Source organism: Staurois parvus, unplaced genomic scaffold (genome assembly GCF_062004578.1).
Source record: "Staurois parvus isolate SC_StPar_1 unplaced genomic scaffold, SC_StPar_1.0 ptg001036l, whole genome shotgun sequence".
Classification (NCBI taxonomy): Eukaryota; Metazoa; Chordata; class Amphibia; order Anura; family Ranidae; genus Staurois; species Staurois parvus.
The window spans coordinates 330,485-350,314 of record NW_028318832.1 but is presented as its reverse complement, the minus strand read 5'-3'; the positions used below and the strand labels follow the sequence as shown (position 1 = coordinate 350,314).

The following is a 19,830-nucleotide window of genomic DNA, read 5'->3' as shown; positions in this document are numbered from 1 at the left end:
GATTAAAGGGCCCCAACGTTGAGAGACTTTAAGTTTCATCCCACTGGACAGTGGTTAGGTGGACATTTCTGCTTTAGATAGCACTGCTATAACAAATGTCAATAAGCTGCTAAACCTCAATGACAGTTATTGTTTCATGTGTCAATGTCACTCTCATATGCTACCCTAGTCAGTGTTATACTAGTCAGTTTTTGGAGCGATGTCAGAGATGTCACCAGATTCAGGTAAGAGCTGAACCTATATATCTAGCCAAGCATCACCCAAGGGTGTGCTACATTTGGGGGCTCGTCTGGGATATTTAGCTCCACCTACCTTATTTAGCTATACCTAGCTCATCTCAAAGACGTGAGGATGGAGCCTGTCAAAGGGTCAAATATACCTCCTAGTGCAAATACTGCACAGTCTGAATCTGATTCTTCACCAGCTATTGTTGGCTTAGAGGTTTTGAATACCCTCGGGAATCTAGTGGAGAAGTGTTTGACATCTATGTAACGGAACTGGAACCCAGACCGCACTGAGTTTTTCCGTTATAACACAGCTTCCCCTGTCCGAACACCATCTAGGACCACACCCTGAAATCCCTCAGGAAAAAGACAGCACCCAGCTCTTCTTAAAACAGGAAGCCAACTCTGTTATTTTAACACAAAACACAGGATATATACAGAGGGCGGAGAAACACAACCAAGAACAGGAAATACATCATCACCCCTCCCCATCCCACCAAGACACAGAACAATGGGATGAAGCACATGGCAAAGGACATTGACCAACCCCCACACCAATACACAAACAGTACATCCCATAATAGTTGGCTGGCCAGCAAGGCACAGCACAATGGGGGGTAGCACATGGCAAACAAACAATGGACAGCCATGTGGCCTAGACAAAGGACAACACACAAATGCACAATACTGGGACATTCACATGTACACCCTGTACCCTTAAACAGGCACAGGGTGGGTTAAACATAATGATTTGGGGAGATGATACAGAGGTCCCCCCACCCCCAAAAGTCACTCCTGTCACAATCTATTCCATTGAATAATAGATCTGAATATCGCAAATTGCGATTCTTCTCTGGAAAGCAACCTACACCAGTGGGAGAAGATGATTTTGAGGAATGGATGGAACAGGCCATACAGGCGTTAGATGAATGGTATGTCTCTGAGACACAAAAGAAACAGCAAATCTCTGAAAGTTTAAGGGGAGCAGCTTCAAGGGCAGTGCGAAACCTAAAGCTCAGCCAACCAGACTGTACTGGCCAGGACTACCTTAGTGTTTTACAAGATGTTTTTGGGAAGACAGATAAGATCCCAGATCTTATGTACAAACTTGAACACACCTATCAGGCAAAAGGAGAGAAATTGTCTGAGTATATAATGTGCCTGGATGAGATTATACATCAGCTGTTAACAAAGAAAGGTATCAACTCCAACACAGTAGACAAGATCAGAGTTCAGCAGGTTCTACAAGGATCACAGCCCTTAGACCCTATTATGATCCAGCTGAGGACACGGACAGGCAATGGAAACTTAAAATATCCTGAGCTGATCAGAATAGTAAGAGAGGAGGAAGCAAGGTTAGAAGAAAAAAATAAATACTCTGGACCATATTCAGCTGTTGGGGTAGCAAGTATAACAAATACTCACTCTGAAATAGCCTCATTGAGGGCAGAGGTGTGCGAGCTGAGGAAAATGATTGCCATGCTGATGTCCTCCAAAGGGGGTGAAGCGGGACAGCCTCAGATCAAGACAAACCCCACTCTAGCTGGAAACTACAAAAACCCTGTAATCTGTTACAATTGTGGTGGTGCAGGCCACTATAGAAGAAGGTGTGTAAGTCCACCTAAAGGGATTAGAGACCAAACGAGAGTAATTCAGAGAGAGTCTCCTTTTTCAAGACAAACCCCAGACAAGTCATGGGGCCGCTGGGCAATAAGGGCTCATGGGGCCCCTGTGTCCTTGCACACACTCAAAGCACACCCAAAAAAGGCCTATAAAAGGTACCAGGGGCATTTCATGGGGCCCCCTACTGACCCCGGGCCCTCGGGCAGTGCCGAGTGCTCGAATGGTAAGTCCGCCCCTGCCCACACAAGTCAAGAAGACAGTCATTTGTGCAACATGGAAACACTGATTGTGGAACTACTGGTCAACCTAGATCCAGAGGGTTACCCAGGGGATTAGTTGGACCTTCACCTGAAGTATCAGTGAAAATAGAGGGAGTGTATGGTCGAGGTGTGTTGGATACTGGTGCACAAATCACTATCCTCTAAGTACCTGACACATTTGCCCTTAAACAGATTAGAAGATTTGGAGATCTGGGGCCTGAGCAATACCAAATTTACTAATGATGGATATGTTTCCCTCAAATTAGAGTTACCTGCTGTTTTTGTGGGGTCTGCCAAAACCTTTGAGACCCTGGCAGTTGTGTGTCCTAGGCCAAAAGAAGATACAGGTGCTGCTATTTTAGTAGGGACTAATACAGATTTTATCCAAAGGATGTTGCAGCCACAGCTGAGTCAAAAACACCCAAAGCTCCATCCTGTATTAAAATCTGTATTCCATGCTTTACAATGAGAGAAGACTAACCCTAAAGAAGAGGTTGGACATGTGTGGTTACTAAACTGGAAGGAACAGGTGATTTCTCCAAGGAGGGTCACTTGCTTGAGCGCTAAAGTTAAAATGTGTGGGAAACCCACTAGTTCCCATTACATGATGGAAACGGACCCAGAGGTGTAGTTAGTACCAGAACTTGAGTTAGTACCCGAAGTCTGGCCAGTCAGTAAAATGAAACAACAGGATGATGTGTTAACGGTAGGTCTGAAAAACATAGGGAACACTTCAGTGATTCTTCCTCGTAAAGTACGCCTGGGTAATGTCTATACTGCCATTCCTATGCCCACCCCTGTCCAAAGCAGTATAGGGGAGATGAATCTGGATAATATAGACCTGGGGGATGGACTGCTATCACCTGAATGGAAGATTTAAGCAAGAAACTTGTTGATGAATAAGAAAAACTGTTTTTCTACTAGTGAATTATGTATAGGCTGCGCTAACAGTGCTCAGCATCATATCAGGTTGAAAGAAGATCGCCCTTTCAGAGAACGCTCTAGAAGAGTGGCACTAGGTGATTTGAAAGATTTAAGGAAACACTTGGAAGAGTTAAAAGCCACTGAGATAATTAGAGAATCTAGAAGCCCATATGCTTCCCCAATTGTCGTTGTTAGAAAGAAAAATGGATCAATACAGATGTGTGTCGATTATTGCATCTTAAATCAAAGAACTATTCCAGACCAGTACACTACCCCCAGTATTGAAGATGCTCTGAATTGTCTGGTGGGCAGCAAGTGTTTCAGTGTTCTCGATTTAAGGAGTGGATATTACCAGATTCCTATGTGCCCAGAGGATCGTGAAAAGACAACCTTCTGTCCATTGAGATTTCTTGAACTTGACCGGATGCCTCAAGGATTGTGTGGTTCACCTGCCACCTTTCAAAAGCTCATGGAGAACACTGTGGGAGATATGCATTTATTGGAGGTCCTTGTCTATCTGGATGACACAATTGTTTTTGGGAGAACCCTTGAAGAGCACGAAGAGAGGTTTGCTAAGGTACTAGACAGGCTTGAGAAAGAGGGTTTGAAACTATCTCTTGACAAGTGTAAATTTTTCCAGCCATCTGTAACCTATGTGGGGCATGTAGTGTCAGCTGAGGGGATAGCTACTGACCCAAGCAAAGCTGCAGCGGTCACCACCTGGCCCAGGCCATGGACCATTACTGAACTGCGTTCTTTTCTGGGCTTCTGTGGTTACTACAGATGGTTTGTAGAGGGGTTCTCAAAAATTGCAAAGCCTCTCAACCAGTTGCTATAAAGGGATGTGGACCATGAAGATATAGATGAAGACATTCCTTTAAGGATTACAAAGGGATCAAGGGGTTCCAAAGAGTGTATCGAGGACAAGTGGACTCCTGTCTGTGAGCAGGCCTTTGAACAGCTCAAACACTGCCTTACACATGCACCAGTTTTGGCATATGCTGATTCAACAAAGCCATATGTCCTTCATGTTGATGCTAGTAGAGATGGTTTAGGAGGAGTCCTTTACCAAGAGCATGATAAGAAGCTAAGACCAGTGGCATTTATCAGCCAAAGCCTATCTCCGACTGAGAAGAACTATCCAGCACACAAACTTGAATTCCTTGCTTTGAAATGGGCCGTAGTAGATAAACTGCATGATTTCCTCTATGGAGTTGAGTTTGAAGTTCAAACTGACAATAATCCCTTAACTTACATTCAAACGACTGCCAAGTTGGATGCCACAGGACATAGGTGGATGGTGGCTTTGTCCAATTATAACTTCAGTTTAAAATATCGGTAAGCAGAATGGAGATGCTATCAAGAAGACCTCATGAGCATCCGCATCCAGATGATGAGTGGGTAGAAATTCCATTTCCTGGAGTCCAGACCATGTGTCAGTTTGTGAACTGTTATCAACAGAAGGGATGCTGGGCTAAGAATATGTGTCTTTCTGAAAGTAGTGTGCCTCAGCTATATTGTAACCTGGTAATGTTGCAAGCTTCTTCTTTACTTAGCTCTGAGTAGCCAAGATTTAATAAGAGATCAAGGAGAACATCCCCTCTGTAGGTTGGCAGTAGAGGCCCTAAAAAATAAAAAAAGTAGATGTTCTTCGTACAGATGTCCACCCCTTATCGAGACTTTTGGCCAAAGAATGGGACAGGTTCCACATGAGACATGGACTTGTATACAGAAAAGCACCTAGCAATTCTAATAGTGAGAAATGGCAGTTATTACTTCCACAAAAGCACCGAGTGGTAGTACTTCATTCATTACATGATGATCATGGTCATTTGGGCTACGACAAAACTTTGGGACTTGTAAGAGACAGATTCTACTAGCCTTGCATGAAGCAAGATGTTGAAGACTACTGCCGTTCATGTCTTTGCTGCCTTCAGAGAAAGACACTACCTGCTCGACTTGCTTCTTTGGGACAGATGGAAAGTTCTGGGCCTATGGAATTGGTCTGCATATACTTTTTGTGCATTGAGCCAGATGGCGGAGGAATCAGTAATGTGTTAGTGGTAACTGATCATTACACCAGATATGCTCAGGCTTTCCCTACTCATGACCAGAGAGCTATCACTGTAGCAAAGACGCTTGTTGAAGTTCTTTGTACACTATGGTCTACCAAAGAGAATTCACTCAGATCAGGGTCATGACTTTGAGAGTAAACTTGTCCATGAACTGTTAACTTCTTTGAGAGTTCAAAAGAGTCACACTACTCCATATCATCCCTAAGGAGATCCTCACCCGGACTGTTTCAACCGAACTTTGCTAGATATGCTAGGCACGTTGTCTGCTGAGAAGAAGACCCATTGGAGTAGGCATGTGGCCACTGTTGTGCAAGCTTATAATAGCACCAAGAATTATGCTACAGTTTTTTCACCCTATTTTCTGATGTTTGGGAGAGAGGCTCGTCTCCCAGTTGATGTCACTTTTGGGGTGACTGCAGATGGTACCCCAGTTTGATCTCATATGGGCTATGTGGAGAGCTTGAGAAGAGATCTCAAACAAGCCTATGAAAGTGCAGAGGTTTCTGCCAGGAAAAGACACTTCCAAAATAAGAAACGCTATGACCAAAAGGCAAAGATTCATGATTTACAACCCAGAGACAGTCCTTCTCCGGAATCTAGGCCTGCATGGGAAGAATAAGTTGGCTGATAATTGGGGCTCTCAAATTTACACTATTTGCTCACAATTGCCCAATATTTCAGTCTACCAAATCCACCCTGAACGGAAAGAAGGACCTATCAAGACTTGGCATTGCAACAACATAATGATGTTGACAGAGTCAGTGAGGCAGGTAACTTCTGAACTTCATGAAACCCTGCGTAAGCCAAACTCCTGGCGGTCCAGAAGATTAAGGCGTAGGGGAGGTCCTTCCCTAGTTACCTTGCCGCCTCCAACATTCTTTGAAGAAGACGATGAAGGTAACAATGAATGGGGTTTGGATACAATTTTCTTTGATGAAAATAGAGGTAATTCAAGGGGTAGTGATCTCAATGTGAGTGCTCCTGAGTTTGTTTCCAGCTCTCCTCATCCATCAGTGGGTACTCAACTGTTGAAAGACTTATGTGCTTCGGAAACTGAGCCTATTCCTTCAGAAACGTCTATGGAGAATGATCCAGGAGATTGTGTTAGCAAGATTTCTGATTCCGGATCTACACAGCTCAGCACTGAGGACTCTGAACAAGTACCAGAGGAACATTTATTGTCTATTCCAGAGACTGAAAATGAATTTCTCGGGTCTGTACTTTCTTCTACTCCAAGCTCTACATTTGAAAATAGAGCCAAAGCCTCCCAGAGCAGTTAGGCCACCAAAAAAACTTACGTATGACACTTTGGGTCATAGTACACAAGAATCTGTGATCACTGCTCATCGTTCTATAAAAGCACATGACCTTTCAATTAACTATGCAGCCCCCTGTATACCTGGTGACACCTCACCCCAGACTCAGTCTTATATTAAAAGAGATAGGTGGGAAGCTTCCCTGCCTGAATGTTGTATTCAAAGGTGTTACAAAATAAGCCTGCACCCACTTACCAGACATGGTAAACCTGTGAAGCTGTAGTCTGTCTTAGTTCTACTGTAATGTAGTATAATGTTCAGTTAAAATCTGTGTGCTAACATTTTATCTTTGGGGGACAAAAGATTCTTTGGTGGGGGGAGAGTGTAGAGATGTGCTGGTTGCTTTACATTTTAAACAGCAGTGCAAAGCATTTTTTTTTCTTTTCTCTCATTGTGAGTGACAGACAGGAAAAGCAGGACTGTGCTCTGATTGGTGGTTGCTACAGCTGAGAAGGATCCACCCATTACAACACTTTACTCCTGCGCTAAGAAAGGACTCAGTAGACCCAATAGGAATGTTCCGGAATTTTCTGGAATATGCACTACTTGCTGCCCTCAACAGACCGGGGTGGTCCAAATACACTGGATACAAATGGAGAAACAGAAAAAAGGGCGCACCGACCTAGTGCATTATCGTTTAAAATAATTTATTAAAGAAACAAAAATAGTTATCATACTCACAATGGACATAATAACACAGGCATGTCAAACTGAACAAGGTGTATCCAAACAACATCTGAGTCCATACGATGGAACCCTGGATGACCAACTGGCTAACGCGTTTTGAGGTTGGCTCTGAGGAAGAGGTTGTGTCCTCGAAACACGTTAGCCAGTTGGTCATCCAGGGTTCCACCTTGTTCAGTTTGACATGCCTGTGTTATTATGTCCATTGTGAGTATGATACCTATTTTTTTTCTTTAATAAATTATTTTAAACGATAATGCACTAGGCCGGTGCACCCTTTTTTCTGTTTCTCCATTTGTATCCAAGGATCCACCCATTGCAGCACTGTTGCAGCTGCACTTATGATTGGCTGTGGAGGAAAAGGAAGAAGCACATGTGGGGGGGAGACATTTTCATGGGACCACATGGAGCGAGGGCTCCTGGTGTAAAGTCATAGAGTCTCACTCTCTGTGCTGCTAGAGCCCATGGGCTGGGCTGGGAGTGAGTAACAGAGGAATTGTTGCAAGAGGACAGTGTGCAAATCAAGTATTGTCCTGCCTGACACTCAGGATTACAGACACTCAAATGCATGTGTCTCTCAAAGTTGGAGCTGCTGAAAGAGAGAAGATTTCTACTGCTGTCTAATGCTATCTAGAGGACAATTCAGAAACAGAGAGTACTCTGTGATGAAAGGGGATTTTGATATTGCTGCATTTGCTGTTCATCTCTGGAGAATGGTCATGAGAAAGCCTGCTCTCTAATTCTCAGAGTGACACAGATCTTGGAAAGCCCAAGCTGCTCAGAATTAGCTATTCCTGCTGCTGATTGATGAGAGAACTCTGTCTCTGTATATTACTGGTTTGTCTCCTCAAGATTTGTTCTGTGGCTGAAGAGTGTGTTTAGTTCCAAGTCCCCACAGAAGCTTGCTGCTCTGAATATACTGAGCAAGTGTCAGTACATCAGGATTTCACATGTATGGTAAAGATTTGTTGAAGTGTTGTTTTTCTTCTATTGTAATGTTCACTGGAAGATTCTGCTTAAAGGAGACTGTGCTATCCTGCTACCCCTGGATTACATATACTCTCCCATGCAGAGAGTGAGCACTCTTCCATTGATTAAAGGGCCCCCACATTGAGAGACTTTAAGTTTCATCCCACTGGCCAGTGGTTAGGTAGGACATTTCTGCTTTAGATAGTACTGCTATAACAAATGTCAATAAGCTGTTTAACCTCATTAACAGTTATTGTTTCATGTGTCATTGTCACTCTCATGTGCCACCCTAGTCAGTGTGATACTAGTCAGTGTGATACTAGTCAGTGTGATACTAGTCAGTTTTTGGAGCCTTTGGCGAATGAAGAGTGATTTCTTACTAACTATGTTATGCAAAGTGGTATCTGTGTTTTATGTACATTACCTCTGTTAAATCAGTTCTTTTTCAGGGTTTATTTTCTTCAATAAAACCCATATTAAATATTTTAAGAGTGTCCTGGGTATAATCGGAGGTGTCACCAGATTCAGGTGAGAGCTGAACCTATATATCTAGCCAAGTATCACCAAAAGGTGTGCTACACAGTGATAGTGTACAGTACTGTATCTGATCACTGTTTCAGTGTCACTAGTGATGTCAGTGTCAGTTACTGTACCTCCGGTGTTATGGGAGGACCATTCTAACCCATTGTGTGCTGGAGTCAATGTGTCCTTGTAACTAATTGCTTACCTAGCACAGCCGACTTTTGGGGTCTGTTTAGATTTAATATGTGTAACATGTGGCTCATCAGAAGGTTATTCTGTATATCTCCTTCAGACTTCATATGAAAAATTATAATTTAATATCAGAAAAACCTGACATATCCGTATACTGTATCGTATACTTTGGGCTGCAGGTATACACACAGATCCCACCCATTAAAGTGCACTGTACACATTTTGCTGACAAAGTGGCCACTGAAGTGCCAAGAAACATGATGATGATGTCTTAACCTGTTTTTATGATCAATAAATACCGACCTTCCTGAAGAATCTACTTGGATCCACTTGGCTATATAAGGAACAGATTTGTGGAGGTGACACCTAAAAGTACGAGTCTGTATAAATTGTGGCCCTAAACAGGGTAAAATTCCTGTGTGACCCCGATATACCAATCAGATGAATGCCAGGATGAAGGTTCTGATTGACCTTCAGAGTTATGGGTTGTAAATGACAGAAGTCCATCCAATTCGATCTTCTCTGATTGGACAACCAGGTGGCCAATCGTTATTCACATAAGAGAACAAAATCCTTCTTATCGGTTCTGTTCATCGCACCACAAATGAGTTTATGATTGTTTGTACTCCTTCCAGGTGATGTTGTCTCGGGTCATCTCCTGATGTCATGGCGACCTTTTCCTCCTTATCCTCCTCCTCACTAGGTATGACTGCTGATCCTGACAATCCTTTCCAATGGTTTCCTCCATCTCACATCTCCAGAGATTGGAATTAGATGATAGGACATCTTCTGTCTCTGTAGTCTGGACATTTCCTGTAGACATCTGGTCTGTCCTCCCATTAGAAGAGTTCAGGAACTTTCATCAATTCCACAATCACATTCCTGTGTCTTCAGATTTTATTTATCATTGATTGAAATGATCTTCTGAGATGGCCCAGTGATCCATAATGACTGGATGACCCCAAATTGTATGGTTAGCTTTGCAGTGGTCGGGGGAATCCTTTGTCTATAATCCTAAGGAGGACACAACCCTGTGGTAGATGACACATATTGCTGGGAGATTTGGGGGTAATCAGAGTTCTTAGTTCACAATGATCACACATATTTTTTATGGGGGTAACATTTTTACAGGATTTATAGGTTTTTTGTTTTAGTTTACTATCAAAAAACCAATAAACGTGATGTTTAAAATGGTCATCCCTACATATACATTAGGAGGTCTATATATAAAATACGTATTATGAGTTTGTGTCATTTGCACAGCCATCACTAATAATCCCCATAATGTGTCTAATAGGTTACTTCCTATGATCATCAGCTCCATCTACTGGCCATAAACAGTATTTTTCTTGAAATACCTCAACTAGAAAGATATGACATTATGGCCACTAGATGGAGCTGATGTTGAAAGGAAATAGACATATTTGACATATTATGGGGATTATTCATGAAGGTGATTTATTTTTTATAAATAGACCCCTAGGTTTTTGCGTTCAATATTCATCCATCAGAGGTAACACACCATCCTGGAAGAGGTCATGTGACATTATCACAGGGAAGCCAATCCCTCCATAGGATAATGTACATATATACATATTGGGGGGATTTCCTTCCTCTTCTATATGCTCTCTATAGCATTACCAGCTGCCAGTACAGACTTATCAGCTGTCATGTGTCAGAAATCATCCAATCAAGATGAATATTTATGGTTGCTGATTGTCCTCTCTGCAGGGTTGGCTCCTGATATTGGAGGAAAGAGGAAACAAACCTCCGGGGATCTTCTCATATATTCTCTGGAGGATCTGAAAGGATGTGACTTCAAGAGATTTAGGGACAAATTGTCTGATTTCTCCTGTAAAGATAAACTTCCCATCCCCCGAGGAAAACTAGAAAATGCAGACTGCATCTCCACGAAGAACATCCTGATAGACATATATGGAGAAGAAGGGGCTCTGGATGTTACCAATGAAGTCTTTACACTGATCGGTCTGATGGGACCCGCAAATGACCTTCAGGAGAGGAGAGCCAAGAATGGTGAGTTCCTGTCTATAATGACCATTTCCTACCAATTCCTGATCAATATCTGTGTGAGGAAGAACCAGGAATGTCATCCAGGGAAAGCCAGTGACCAGTCAGGAGCTTCCAACTGGATGAACCCCATCCCACTGACAGTGCGCACATATGGGGCCTCACAGAAGTGGGTCTTTATCCTGGGGGCCCCATATCTGTGTACCTCTCTTTGTGCTGGGAGCGCTGCACAGAGACTAGGATCTCACCAAGAGCCCCAGGTATCATACTAATGATCGGGACCGGGACTCCCACTTCCCGGTCACCTGATCGCTGTGATAGCCTTTGATTGGCAAACAAAGCAAACTGTCATTGTTCAGCCCACATCTATGTTTTATTAATTTATGAATGGAGAGAAAGAAACATTGTATACATACAGGATATATCATATAATACATTGCAGATCCATTATATATTACTTTGTATACATACAGGACACATTATATAATACATTGTATACATACAGGATCCATTATATAATACATTGTATACATACAGGACACAATATATAATACATTGTATACATACAGGATCCATTATATAATACATTGTATACATACAGGACACAATATATAATACATTGTATACATACGGGATCCATTATATAATACATTGTATAGATATGGGATCCATTACATATTACTTTGTATACATACAGGATCCATTATATCATACATTGTATACATACAGGATCCATTATATCACACATTGTATACATACAGGACACATTATACAATACATTGTATACATACAGGACACATTATATAATACATTGTATACATACAGGATCCATTATATCACACATTGTATACATACAGGATCCATTATATCACACATTGTATACATACAGGACACATTATACAATACATTGCATACATACAGGATCCATTATATCATACATTGTATACATACAGGATACATTATATAATACATTGTATACATACAGGATCCATTATATAATACATTGTATACATACAGGACACATTATATAATACATTGTATACATACAGGATCCATTATATAATACATTGTATACATACAGGACACATTATATCATACATTGTATACATACAGGACACATTATATCATACATTGTATACATACAGGATCCATTATATCATACATTGTATACATACAGGATCCATTATATCATACATTGTATACATACAGGACACATTATATCATACATTGTATACATACAGGATCCATTATATAATACATTGTATACATACAGGACACATTATATCATACATTGTATACATACAGGACACATTATATCATACATTGTATACATACAGGACACATTATATAACACATTGTATACATACATGACACATTATATAATGCATTGTATACATACAGGATCCATTATATCATACATTGTATACATACAGGACACATTATATCATACATTGTATACATACAGGACACATTATATTATACATTGTATACATACAGGATCCATTATATAACACATTGTATACATACAGGATACATTATATCATGCATTGTATACATACAGGACACATTATATAATACATTGTATACATACAGGACACATTATATAACACATTGTATACATACAGGACACATTATATCATACATTGTATACATACAGGATCCATTATATCATACATTGTATACATACAGGACACATTATATAATACATTGTATACATACAGAATACATTATATCATACATTGTATACATACAGGATACATTATATAATACATTGTATACATACAGGACACATTATATCATACATTGTATACATACAGGATACATTATATCATACATTGTATACATACAGGACGCATTATATAATACATTGTATACATACAGGACGCATTATATAATACATTGTATACATACAGGACGCATTATATAATACATTGTATACATACAGGACGCATTATATCATACATTGTATACATACAGGACGCATTATATAATACATTGTATACATACAGGACGCATTATATCATACATTGTATACATACAGGACACATTATATCATACATTGTATACATACAGGATCCATTATATAATACATTGTATACATACAGGACACATTATATCATACATTGTATACATACAGGAACCATTATATAATACATTGTATACATACAGGACACATTATATAATACATTGTATACATACAGGATCCATTATATCATACATTGTATACATACAGGATCCATTATATCATACATTGTATACATACAGGATCCATTATATAATACATTGTATACATACAGGATCCATTATATCATACATTGTATACATACAGGATCCATTATATAATACATTGTATACATACAGGACACATTATATCATACATTGTATACATACAGGACACATTATATAATACATTGTATACATACAGGACACATTATATAATACATTGTATACATACAGGACACATTATATCATACATTGTATACATACAGGATCCATTATATCATACATTGTATACATACAGGACACATTATATCATACATTGTATACATACAGGACATATTATATCATACATTGTATACATACAGGATCCATTATATAATACATTGTATACATACAAGATCCATTATATAATACATTGTATACATACAGGATACATTATATAATACATTGTATACATACAGGATACATTATATCATACATTGTATACATACAGGACACATTATATAATACATTGTATACATACAGGATACATGATATCATACATTGTATACATACAGGACACGTTATATCATACATTGTATACATACAGGACACATTATATCATACATTGTATACATACAGGATCCATTATATCATACATTGTATACATACAGGACACATTATATCATACATTGTATACATACAGGATCCATTATATAATACATTGTATACATACAGGATCCATTATATAATACATTGTATACATACAGGATACATTATATCATACATTGTATACATACAGGACACATTATATCATACATTGTATACATACAGGACACATTATATCATACATTGTATACATACAGGATCCATTATATAATACATTGTATACATACAGGATCCATTATATCATACATTGTATACATACAGGACACATTATATCATACATTGTATACATACAGGACACATTATATCATACATTGTATACATACAGGATCCATTATATAATACATTGTATACATACAGGACACATTATATAACACATTGTATACATACAGGATCCATTATATCATACATTGTATACACACAGGATACATTATATAATACATTGTACACATACAGGATACATTATATAACACATTGTATACATACAGAATACATTATATAATACATTAATGGTAGAAGTCTCATGCGCTGCCAAACAAAACCAAATAAAAACCTAAAGAACAGCAATGTAATCAAAAAAATCTAAAGAAGCAGCAAGCACCCAAAAAGTGTTCCATCGCTAAAATGAATAAATGTAAAAATAGTGCTGTGCTAACAAATATTGATAATAATAATATATAAATAAATATAAACCCTCAAGCAATGAATAATAAATACATAGTGTCAGTGTATATACCACTAAACATGTAATGTGAATGAGGTCCACATATAAAAACCTCAACAGAGGCAATATAGAATATGGGACCAATAATAAACAGTGAAAAAAAAAATTAAAAAAAAAAAAATATATATATATATATATTATTATTACATCGAGTTTATATTGCGCCAAAGGGTTTGCTCAGCACTGTACAATAGAGGGGGGACAATACATGAAACAGCACAGCAACAACGAACAGCACACAAGGGGTTATAGGGCCCTACTCTTTCGAGCTTACAATCTAGGAGGGAGGGGGTAGTGGCACAGGAGGAAGTGGCTGTGGGGGATGGTGTGGTAGGAGGAATGAAGGAGGACGGCTGTTAGGTAAGGGTGGGGTAGGCTTCTCTGAAGAGGTGAGTTTTCAGGGAGCGCTTGAAGGTGAGGAGGAAAGGCAACAATCTGATGGATTGGGGTAGTGAGTTCCAGAGGATGGGGGAGGACCTGGAAAAGTCTTGCAGTCGTGTGTGGGAGGAGGAGACCAGGGAGCAGGATAGAAGGAGGTCCCGTGAGGAGTGAAGGGTATAGGTAGGGTGGTACCTGGGGATCAGGTTGGTGAGGTAGTTAGGGGAAGTGTTGTGAATGGCTTTGTAGGTCAGGGTTAGCAGTTTGAATTTGATGCGTTGGGCAATCGGGAGCCAGTGGAGGGATAGGCAGAGGGGGGTGGCAGAGGGGGATGGAGTGGTTGGTGAGGTGGATAAGTCTGGCCGCTGAGTTCAGGATGGTCTGAAGCGGGGAGAGCCTGCACTGGGGTAGGCCGGTGAGAAGGGAGTTGCAGTAGTCAAGGCGTGAGATAATCAGGGAGTGTACGAGTAGTTTAGTGGTGTCTGGGGTAAGGAAGGAGCGTATCTTGGCGATGTTGCTGAGGTGGAGCCTGCAGGTGTTTGTAAGTGATTTGACATGAGGTTGGAAGGAAAGGTTTGAGTCCAGAATGACGCCAAGGACTTTGGCTTGCTGGGCGGGATTGACGGTGGTGTTGTTGGTAGTGATGGATAGGATGGGGGGGGGGTGGGCAGGGGGAAAGATGAGAAGCTCGGTTTTGGAGAGGTTAAGCTTGAGGAAATGGAGCGACATCCAGTCTGAGATGTCGTTTAGGAGGTGAGTGATGCGGCGGAGACTGAAGGGGTGAGGCGAGGGGTGGAGAGGTAAATTTGAGTGTCATCAGCATAGAGGTGATAGTTGAAGCCATGGGAGTGTATGAGTTTGCCAAGGGAGGAGGTGTAGATGGAGAAGAGAAGGGCTCCAAGGACAGAGCCTTGGGGGACCCCAACAGAGATGGGGAGGGGAGGTGGCACCGTTGTAGGAAACGCTAAAGGAGCGTTGGCATAGATAGGAGAACCAGGAGAGAGCGGTGTCTCTGATGCCAAGGGAGAGTAGTTTATTAAGGAGGAGGGGGTAGTCAACTGCGTGGAAGGCCGCGGAGAGGTCCAGGAGAAGGAGGACAGAGTAGTCGCCTTTTGCTTTGGCGGTTAGTAGGTCGTTAGTGATTTTGAGGAGGGCGGTTTCGGTGGAGTTTTGGGGGCGGAAGCCGGACTGTAGTGGGTCAAGGAGGTTGTTGTCAGTTAGGTGGGAGCTCAGGCGATCGTAGACTAAGCGCTCAAGGAACTTGGAAGTGAATGGCAGCAGGGAGATGGGGCCTGAGGTTGTTTGGGTCTGTGGGGTCCAGGGAGGGCTTTTTGAGTATGGGGGTGATGTGCGCATGCTTTAGAGGGGAGGGAATGCGCCAGTAGAGAGGGAGAGTTTGAAGATGTGAGTGAGGGAGGAGGGGGGTGACCGGAGGAGATGAGAAGGGATAGGGTCCAGGGGGCACGTAGTGAGGTGGGCTTCTGAGAAGACCCTGGTGACTTCCTTAGTGGTAGCAGGGCTGAAGGAGTACAGTGCTGAGGGGGTCTCGGTAAGTGGGGCCTTGGGTGTGGTGGGGGGCAGTGCAGTTGTGAGGTCAGAGCAGGGGAGAGATGAGGGGGTGATGGTGGGGATGCTAGGAGGGGAGGTAGATTGCGAGTTGACTATGTCCTTATGAATTGCGTCAATCTTGTTGTGAAAATGGGTGGCAATCTCTTGGGCGATGAGTGAGGTACTGAGTGGAGGGGGGGGGGGGAGTGAGCAGGGAGTTGAAGGTGGAGAAGAGCCGGTGAGGGCAGGTGGAGAGAGTGTTGATCAGGTTTACGAAGTAGGCTTTCTTGTCGGCATGGAGGTGTAAGTGAGGAAGGCAGATTTGTAGAGGGAGAATGCACAAGGGGACCTGGATTTGCGCCATAGTCTCTCCAGCACGTGACTGCAACGTTTGAGGCATTTAGTATGGTCATTCTACCATGGTTGGAGCGGTCTAGGTTTAATGCGTGTGGTTAGGGGTGCCTGAGTCTAGGGCAGCTGACAGTGAGTCGTTGTATGTGGTGGTGGCTAGGTCAGGACATGACATTGGAAGGATGCTGTCATGTAGGCGGTCAGCAGCCGAGTGGAGGGGGGCCGGGTTTAGGTTGCGGAGGTTGCGGCTGGTGATGGTTTGGCATCTTGGGGGGGATTTAGGGGAAGGGGAGATGGAGAATGTGAGGAGGTGGTGGTCGGAGAGAGGGAAGGGGGTGTTAGTTAACTGGTTGAGGGTACAGAGGTGGGAGAAGACGAGGTCCAGGGTGTTCCCATTGATGTGGGTGGAGGATTGAGCATACTGTGTGAGCGCAAAGGAGGTGGAGGAATTGGGAAGTAGCCGGGTTGTTGTCGTTGATGGGGAGATTGAAGTCCCCAAGGATGATGGTCGGCAGCTCAGAGGAGAGGAAGAAGGGAAGTCAGGCGGCAAAGTCATCCAGGAAGCGGGGTATGAATCCGGGAGGCCTGCAGATCACTTGCGATCCTTAAGGGGGTGGGGGAGAAGAGCCAGATGCAGTGAGCCTTGAAGGAGGAGAAGGATAGAGAAGGGGGGTTAGGAGGACCTGGAAGGTGCTCAGCAGTGATAGGAGCAGGCCGACACCACCACCTCAGCAACCACTTGGTCTGGGTGAATGGCTCCAGATGAGACCTCCATGGGTGAGTGCCGCAGGGGAGATAGAGTCAGTGGCCTGTACCCAGGTTTCAGTGACCGCTAGGAGATTTTATATATATATATATATATATGTTTCTCAAAACAGTGCAAAAAGACAGTCCATAAGGTGAATAGCAGAAAACTGTGACTCTTCTCCTTTACTGTGCTGTGTGGTATCCACCATCACCAGGCATGCACACTCACCTCATAAACTGACCCACATCACATAGGTGAAAAACAGCAGTAATCCTCCCTGGTGATTGGGAGCTCAGCATCACCGAGAAGCATATAGCAGATGTCATACATAAGTGAACAAGAGAGAGGGAATCCTCATAGTGCAGTAATGTTCATTTTATTTAAAAAAACATGAAAAATTCAAGAAATACACTCACAAAGGAAAAGGGCTGCAAATGCCCACAAACAGCATGGTATTTTTGAAAACTAAGATGGCGGCTGTCAGGGACCATCGCGACGCATGGGTCTGCACATGCGTAGGTGTCTGTCAAGACATGTAGGCAGCAGGGCACTAGGACCCAGGTGCACCCGTCACCTATGACGGTGCTGGGCAGGCACTAGGACCTAGGCTGCGCCTGTCAGGTGCAGGGCGGGCTACTTAAACCAGCCCTGCACACACACACAAGTTGCCATATGGTCTGATCTTATTTATGTGTTCCTGTATTCTGTTGCTGAAGATTCGTTGCTGAGCTGCCTGGACCTGACCTCTGCTGACTTCTCCTGCTCTGACCCCTGGCTAAGTTTGACCTCTCTTTGGATATCCCTACCTGATCTGAATTACTGATACCGACCCCAGTGAGGGACCTGACTATTCTTCTGCCTGCTGCCTTGTACTACGCTGACCTCTCTGTTACTGACCTGGCCCTCCTGACCACGCTCATCTGTCCATCCATCCGGCACGGAACCAGCAATCCCTGCTTCCGCCTTCTGCCTCTTCACGTCAGGCTCTCCACCTGCACAGACCCCCGGCGGATTCCTCTACCACAGATGGGTGTACTCAGGGGCCGCGACCTGGCTCCAAGTCCATCCCCACCATCAGGGGCCCTGGTGAACAAGCAGGCTGGGGCTTAGACTCCGCGCTGTGGGGAATCCTGTCCTGTGGGCTGCTAGAGGTACCACCAGGTGGTTGCTAACAGCGGCGATCACGGCAGCAACTGGAAGTGACATCACCACGCTTCCGTCAGACATGTTACATCACACATCACGTGACTTCATTAGGTCCAGGAAGTTTCCAAAAATACCATGCTGTTTGAAGCTCCTTTTGATAATAAACAATCAGGAGATGCCTGTCACCGATTTACTAACACAGATCAAGATGGCATATTTGTGTTCAGGCATTAACATTTGTTTTACCCTCAGTCATTAAGGGGTTAAACAATCTTTCCTGAGGGAGTTTACAGAATAAAATAAATTTGGGTATCAACATTGTGGATGAAGGAAAGACTACGGAGTTCAGGAACATTCTGAAAGGGACACGAGTAACAATTCTCCAGGATGCTGGCAGTCAGTCCCCACAACACAATGACATCACTCAGCATGCCGAGCAGAGCAATACAATTGCAGCCACTTGCCTATTATACAGACCCCCCCATATTTATAGTTGTAGTATGGGGAGACCCTCATGACTGTTGCTCAATGTTCTTAGCCTTGTGCCCAATGCATCCACCTGAACCTCCATCACAAAGAGGAGTCATGGCTCCAGATTACAGGTGTGTGCCTGTAAAACCTGCATAGAGAATTGTGGGGGTTCTGGTCCCCCCACCATGGTCACATGTCACTGCAATGTGCTGAGATGTTACCAGGCAGACATAGACACTCCCCATCACCTGTATGGAGAAATAGGAGGAGGAGAGACTCCAATCTACAGAGGGTTGGTGGGATGATGGTGTCGGGGAGGATCTCCTACACTAATAACTCTCTTAGTTATTATTTTATACATTTCAGAGGTTTGTCAGGACTAATCACTTCCCTCATCTTATTTCCAGCCAAACTGAAGAAGAAGATGACACACGACAGATTATCAGGTTAGTAGGACATCAACTTTTCATATGGAATCTCTTCAGGATGAACATTTTGTTCTGTTGTAGTCAGGATCAGTGGTGGAACTACCAGGGTCACAAAGGTTGTACTAGCAGCTTGAGTCACATTGATTAGGATGGCACCCCCTAAAATAAATGTGTTTTGATTTGTCATGTGACTTTGTGTCATACGTCACATAAGTGGCAGCAGTGTGAACCGGAGCTTATAAAAGGCCCCATGATGGGAGTTAGTGGAAAATGCCCCAGGACCAATAGAAAGGGCCCCAAGGCCAATAGAAAGGGCACCAGTGGTCAGGTGGACCCTTCATGGTTTCTCTTTGC

The 19,830-nt window shown here is 42.6% G+C and overlaps 1 pseudogene across 1 annotated transcript in view; it reads left to right on the top strand.

The window, feature by feature from the left end:
• Nucleotides 1-19,830, top strand: part of LOC149441021 (NACHT, LRR and PYD domains-containing protein 3-like) — a 49,907-nt pseudogene that overhangs the window by 14,107 nt on the left and 15,970 nt on the right. The window contains exons 2-4 of the transcript XR_016307450.1: nucleotides 9,425-9,492; nucleotides 10,521-10,823; nucleotides 19,456-19,494. The product of XR_016307450.1 is annotated as an NACHT, LRR and PYD domains-containing protein 3-like (transcript). The remainder of the gene's footprint in view (nucleotides 1-9,424; nucleotides 9,493-10,520; nucleotides 10,824-19,455; nucleotides 19,495-19,830) is intronic.